The 7,421-nt window shown below is 33.6% G+C and overlaps 1 protein-coding gene across 1 annotated transcript in view; it reads right to left on the bottom strand.

Moving 5' to 3' along the window:
• The window catches only part of LOC135804128 (pancreatic triacylglycerol lipase-like), a 115,708-nt gene extending 112,375 nt beyond the window's left edge, over positions 1-3,333 (bottom strand). Inside the window, exon 1 of the mRNA XM_065317896.1 lies at positions 3,290-3,333. The gene's annotated coding sequence lies outside the window, so the exon portion shown is untranslated. The remainder of the gene's footprint in view (positions 1-3,289) is intronic.
• Between the last annotated feature and the right edge of the window lie 4,088 nt (positions 3,334-7,421).

The following is a 7,421-nucleotide window of genomic DNA, read 5'->3' as shown; positions in this document are numbered from 1 at the left end:
TATCAGGTGTAATTTGGGTTGCATATATGAATTGCAACGAAATATAAGAGAAATTGAAATACAAGTGAAGGCAATAAGAGAAGTAAGAAAGTAAGTTGAGAAACGGAGAACAGAGAAGAAATAGGAGAAGTAGAAGAAGGGACAGCAGAGAAAAGTAGAAGACTTTCTTCTCCAACAGGAGTGGATCAGATTTTTAAATTTTTTGGCACGTGTCGTTATAAGACAGTCACAGGCCCACTGCTTCGATGCCTCCATTGCTCCCGGCCCAACCTACAGCTACGATGTCTCTGCGCTTCATCCCCGGAATTATCAGGCATATTAACAATTTTTATGGTGGGGGATCACCCCCAGAGAGAGGGAACTCCTTATAAGGACAATCCTTATAAAGTCTTGTAAAAATATTTCTAATTTTTAAGTCGCCTCAAGAGAGGTGACACTTAAAAATATTCTTACAAATTCTGACCTGTAGCTGAAATGAAAGAAGGAGCACACAAATCACACAGGATACCTTAACCATTTTTATAGTGGGGATCATCCCCTGAGAGAGGGAATTCTCTTAGAGACCTGTTCCTGAAATGATAGAAGAGGTACACAAATCAAAGAAGTCAATATATCTTACTATTCATTTATTAACAATAGAATACAAGTTTAGATTTTACAAGTCAACAAAATACATGCCGCCATATTGAGCCGGGACTTACGACCTGCATAGCCGCGCAAGCAAGCGCGTACCACTTAGTAAAGTTCTAGCGGGATAAAGCAATTAGCAAAGTCAATTTTCTTCGTGATTGAAAATGGAAAAAAATATACAGGGTGTTACAAAAGAAAATTAAGTGCAGACAGGAAAACATCTAAACACTCAAATATCGCTGGTTTTCACGGTTACTCTGGGAAACAAATATACAGGGCGTTACAAAAAGTAAATTCAAAGTGCAAGAAGTTAAATTCTAATAACAGTCAAAACAAAATTTTCAGGGATGTGAAGGATAACTATTATACAAGGTGTCACAAATAGAAAATTCAACCATCAAAAAGGAAAACATCTAAACACTACAAATATTGCTCATTTCCACCCGGTGCTCCGGGAAACTATTAAACAGGGTATTACAAAAAAACTTAAAGTGCAAAAAAAATCTCTAAAACCACAACGAAAGAAAGTTTTCACGGATACAAAGAAAAGCAAATATACAGAGTGTTCCAGAAGGATAATCCCAAGTTTAAAACAAAGAACACTCAAAACTCACAAATAAAGGCTATTTACTAAAGTACTGTTAGGAAAACATATATACAGGATGATACAAAAAGAAAATTTTAAAAACTACAAATATGATCAACATTCACATCATGACGAGAGAAATTTATACCGAAACAACTATATTTTAACATAAATTCAAAGATTTTACACGAAATTCATCGGAAAAGTTAAGTAAAAAAGTTGCTACAAGAATAAAACACTTATACTTTAATATATTGTGTATATATTTATCAGTTGATAGCATCAACTGCATAAGGTAATCAACGGGTGAAGCATCATCATAAATTGATAGAACATCAGGCGAAAAACATCCAAATCAGCAGACGGCAAGCGTATGTAAATACGATAAAAATAACTATTTACTTGCAAATATTAAGCAAAGTAAAAGATTTTATTAGATCAACAAGAAACTTTTTAATTTAATGATGATAAGGAGTGTAATTCGATTACGTTCAGCAAAAAGAGGAACGACCCGACGGTTGACGGCAAAGTGAGCGTGGTCGACCACATGAATATTGTCATTTTAATAATCCTCAGATACTTTTTAAGACAGTGTTTGTAATAATTAAATTATGCATGTTATTTTCGGAAACAGGACTAAGAATTTTGATAAAAATGCTACCATGTGTTTGTAATCTGCAAAATTAATATCCCTCAAATGAAATAATCAATTTAAGTTAAACCGTCTTAACTTTCCGCGAAAAAAAGTGATTAAACACCTACCAGTGCATTGATGAAAAAATTTTAGACCCAGAAATAAATCTGATTAACTGAAAACTCGCGCAGAGATTAACGGACACTTATTTCTCACTTAAGAACAGTCTAACCGCCACAACTCATCAAACAAAGCAGGCACACATGCTCGTTTCGAATATTTTGCTGATGACGAAAAGAATACACGATGATTAATTGAATAATTTAAGTCTGAAAATGCGTGGCGATTAAAGACACGCGTTCGCGGACCACGCGGTGAATCGACTGCCGTGTGCGCTGCGCGAAACCAGGTACAAGGCAGGTACGTAGCGATAAGCGATAGCGTACGTAGTGTCAGTCGAACAAAAAAGTTGTTTATACACAAACGTAGTGGTAAACACGTAGTTGAGAAGACGAAAGTAAAAATTCACAATATAGGTACGAAATCTACTTTTACTTTCAATATTTCTCGGCATAAGAAAAGAATATATTGGTTTTGTGACGCAATAAGAATAAAGATAAACAGGAAATTGTAATGTACCAATACAAATAAATAATTTATTATTTTGTAATTGTCTTCGAATAAGTATACTGTATATTTTAGTTAATTAAATAATTGATGTTTACAACACCGCGACTAGTAATCTCTATAAAAGAAAGTATTAAAATAGGCACAATAAGTATACCTTCGTAGGGGGCCCTAAACACGAGTCACTTCAACCGCTACCTTCGTAGGGTGCCCTGAACACGAGTCACTTCAACCGCTACCTTCGTAGGGTGCCCTAAACACGAGTCACTTTTACCGCTAGCCTCGTACGGTGCCCTGAACACGAGTCACTTCTACCGCTATCTCCATACGATACCCTGAACACGAGTCACTTCTACCCCTAATTCTTAATATACATAACAAGTACTACGACACACACACACAACTTTCAATAACTCGCGTTACGGATATTTCTCGTAATAAATTTCAATACAGAGAGATACAGAATTAAATTCTGCATCTGGGCAAATTATACCGACCTTATAATGACACCGCGTTCACGTTTTATGCTAAAAAAAACTACAATTCCTAGCGCAACGAGTACAAGTGCGTATACACACAACTTTCAATATAACTCGCGTTACGGAATTTTCTCGCAATAAATTTCAATACAGGGAGATACAGAATTAAATTCTGCATCTGGGAAAATAAATCCGAACTTATTGTGACACCACGTTCGCGTGTTATATCAACTTTCAATACAACTCGCGTTACGGAATTTTCTTGCAATAAATTTTAACACAGAGAGAGACAGAATTAAATAAGTGAAAAATATGAATGAATTATAAACGTACCAGTGTACAGCTTATCGGACTGCCAGGCACAACAAATGCTGAAACTAAACGAAAACATTAATTAAAACAAATATATTTCACACATTTGAATTATGTTAGAAATGAACAATCTGTGCTTTTAACACAATACTAAATAATATATACTGTGATCAGATAAAAATATAAAATAATTATATTACCTACACATTTTTCAATTTTTGCCCGTTTTATTCAAACGCGAATATCTCGTAAACTAAGAGATAATTAAGATCTGATCGCAGCGTCTTAATCTACGGACTATTTTCTATAAGATAGGATAGTGCCAAGGGGGGGTGCTTGATACTTTTTTTCGACGATTTTCAAAAATTCATATCTCCTAAACTAAAAGAGATAGCTACCAACGAATAGCTGATTATGAAAGATTGGAAGATTCTCTATCAGATAAAAATATAATATAATTATATTTCCTACAGTAAAAGGTCGAAAAACGCGACTAAAAGTGCTAAAAAGTGACATTTTGCAATTTTTGCCCATTTTCTTCAATCGCGAATATCTCGTAAACTAAAAGAGATAAATAGGATCTGATCGCAGCGTCTTAATCTACGGACCAATCTCTATCAGATAGGATAGTTAAAAGGGAAATCTGAGAGATGAAATTTTAAGTCTTAAGAAAAAATTGCCAAGGGGGGGTGCTTGATACTTTTTTTCGACGATTTTCAAAAATTCATATCTCCTAAACTAAAAGAGATAGCTACCAACGAGTTGTTGATTATGAAAGATTGGAAAATGCTCTATCAGATAAAAATATAATATAATTATATTTCCTACAGTAAAAGGTCAAAAAACGCCACTAAAAGTGCTAAAAAGTGACATTTTGCAATTTTTAATGATTTTCTTCAATCTCGATTATCTCCTAAACTAAAAGAGATAATTAAGATCTGATCGCAGCATCTTAATCTACAGACCAAGCTCTATCAGATAGGATAGTTAAAAGGGAAATCTGAGAGATGAAATTTTAAGTCTTAAGAAAAAAATGCCAAGGGGGGGTGCTTGATACTTTTTTTCGACGATTTTCAAAAATTTATATCTCCTAAACTAAAAGAGATAGCTACCAACGAATAGCTGATTATGAAAGATTGGAAAATGCTCTATCAGATAAAAATATAATATAATTATATTTCCTACAGTAAAAGGTCAAAAAACGCCACTAAAAGTGCTAAAAAGTGACATTTTGCAATTTTTGCCCATTTTCTTCAATCGCGAATATCTCGTAAACTAAAAGAGATAAATAGGATCTGATCGCAGCGTCTTAATCTACGGACCAATCTCTATCAGATAGGATAGTTAAAAGGGAAATCTGAGAGATGAAATTTTAAGTCTTAAGAAAAAATTGCCAAGGGGGGGTGCTTGATACTTTTTTTCGACGATTTTCAAAAATTCATATCTCCTAAACTAAAAGAGATAGCTACCAACGAGTTGTTGATTATGAAAGATTGGAAAATGCTCTATCAGATAAAAATATAAAATAATTATACTTTCAACAGTTAAAGGTCATAAAACGTCACTAAAAGTGCTAAAAAGTGACATTTTGCAATTTTTAATGATTTTCTTCAATCTCGATTATCTCCTAAACTAAAAGAGATAATTAAGATCTGATCGCAGCATCTTAATCTACAGACCAAGCTCTATCAGATAGGATAGTTAAAAGGGAAATCTGAGAGATGAAATTTTAAGTCTTAAGAAAAAATTGCCAAGGGGGGGGTGCTTGATACTTTTTTTCGACGATTTTCAAAAATTCATATCTCCTAAACTAAAAGAGATAGCTACCAACGAGTTGTTGATTATGAAAGATTGGAAAATGCTCTATCAGATAAAAATATAATATAATTATATTTCCTACAGTAAAAGGTCGAAAAACGCCACTAAAAGTGCTAAAAAGTGACATTTTGCAGTTTTTAATGATTTTCTTCAATCTCAATTATCTCCTAAACTAAAAGAGATAATTAAGATCTGATCGCAGCATCTTAATCTACGGACTATTTTCTATAAGATAGGATAGTTAACACGGAAATCTGAGAGATGAAATTTTAAGTCTTAAGAAAAAATTGCCAAGGGGGGGGTGCTTGATACTTTTTTTCGACGATTTTCAAAAATTCATATCTCCTAAACTAAAAGAGATAGCTACCAACGAATTGTTGATTATGAAAGATTGGAAAATTCTCTATCAGATAAAAATATAAATATAATTATATTTCCTACAGTAAAAGGTCAAAAACGCGACTAAAAGTGCTAAAAGTGACATTTTGCAATTTTTAATGATTTTCTTCAATCGCGAATATCTCGTAAACTAAAAGAGATAATTAAGATCTGATCGCAGCATCTTAATCAACGGACTAATTTATATAAGATAGAATTGTTAAAACGGAAATCTGAGAGATTAAATTTTCATTCTTAAGAAAAAATTGCCAAGGGGGGGTGGTTGATACTTTTTTTGACGATTTTTGATAATTAATATCTCTTAAACTAAAAGCGATAGCAACCAACAAATTGCTGATTATGAAAGACTGGAAAATTCTCTATCAGATAAAAATATAAAATCAATATATTTCCTATAGTAAAAGGTCGAAAAACACGACTAAAAATGCTAAAAAGTGACATTTTTCAAATTTTGCCTATTTTATTCAATCGCGAATATCTCGTAAACTAAAAGAGATAAATAGGTTTATCGTTTTACAAGTTTGTTTCAAACATTAAATCATAATTCGTATCGTATAAGCGCTTTCCTTCTCAGAATTAAATACAACCGGATAGAGAATTTAATTAATTACTCCCAATAACAAAAAATAATTAAATTATTTAATGCTAACGCTTTAGAAGAAGGCGCTGGACCGCGACGAAAAAAAAAACACGTAAATGCAAAGTAATGATGGACGCAGAAAATAAAACGAAATATATAATTGAATTATAAACTTACCAAAGCAGAACGCATCCGACTTTAAGGCACGACAAATACTGTAAATAAAAAAAGAAAGCATCATCACTACATAGTATAAAGTAAAGTCGCTTTTTTTCCGGTCCCTTTGTATTCTTAAATCTTTGAAACTACGCAACTGATTTTGATGCCGTTTTTTTAATAGATAGAGTGATTCAAGAGGAAGGTTTGTATGTATAATAATAACATCCATTAAATAGTGGAGAAGTTCTGTTATTTTTGAGGTTTCTAATGTGATGTAAATACAAAGTTTTCGATTATTCCCGTCTGCTCTTTGTGCGATGCTTCGTAGCTTCCCCCTCCAAGCATAGACGTGTGTATGTGTGTACGTGTGGGTTGAAGTTGACCGGTTGATGTTTTTGTTTGGAGAAGGAAAGTCGCTTGCTCTGTCTGTCACTTTGTATGCTTAAATCATTGAAACTACGCAACGGATTTTGATGCGGTTTTTTTACTTTCGTGCGAAGTCGCTAGTAAGTAATATTATAATCACACAGCGAAGAAAAACAAACAATCTGTGCTGTTTAGTTAACTTACAGCAGCACGATGGGGCATCCAAATGATGAATAAATCAACATGGCCGCGATACTGTACTAAAGTTACTAAAGTCAAGTTAAAATTAAATAGTCGATTCATGATACGAATATAATACGAATTGGAAAGTAGAAGTCCGGATAAACGATACGAGTCGCACAAAATACGTCTGAATCAACCAGAGCGCAAAACTGGCCGCAAACTGCATAAGCAACGACGAGGCAGTATATGATAAGATAGCAAGAGGTGCGCAAGGCCGGCGTGTCGATGGCACGCGGTCATGTGCGCGAATTGCATTTAGCACTTTACCTGGGATCAAAACTAAACTAAGATGCAGCAACATACGGCGTGAGGTGTTGGCAACGACGACACACGGCAATGCGATAAGAAATTATATATTGTATTCAACCAAACACAATTCTTGTGTCGAAGGTTCACGCTTGCTGATAAATATAGAAATAAACAATACAAGTTATTTTACAATTTTTAGTCCATGCTATTGCCATCTATAAATGATGCAGTAGTTTCGAAATTTAGATTAGTAAAGGTAATAAAAAATTAAAATTCGATTTGAGTAATTCTGATTTCTTATGCTCACAGATTGCCAAATTTTACATTAAATATTTAAGT

Source organism: Atheta coriaria, unplaced genomic scaffold (genome assembly GCF_025399875.1).
Source record: "Atheta coriaria isolate IRGN ID8LTWV9N9 unplaced genomic scaffold, Caltech_Dcor_3.1 hic_scaffold_3_pilon, whole genome shotgun sequence".
NCBI lineage: Eukaryota > Metazoa > Arthropoda > Insecta > Coleoptera > Staphylinidae > Dalotia > Dalotia coriaria.
Note: the sequence above shows the minus strand (reverse complement) of the source record. Positions and strands in the feature narration are given on the sequence as shown.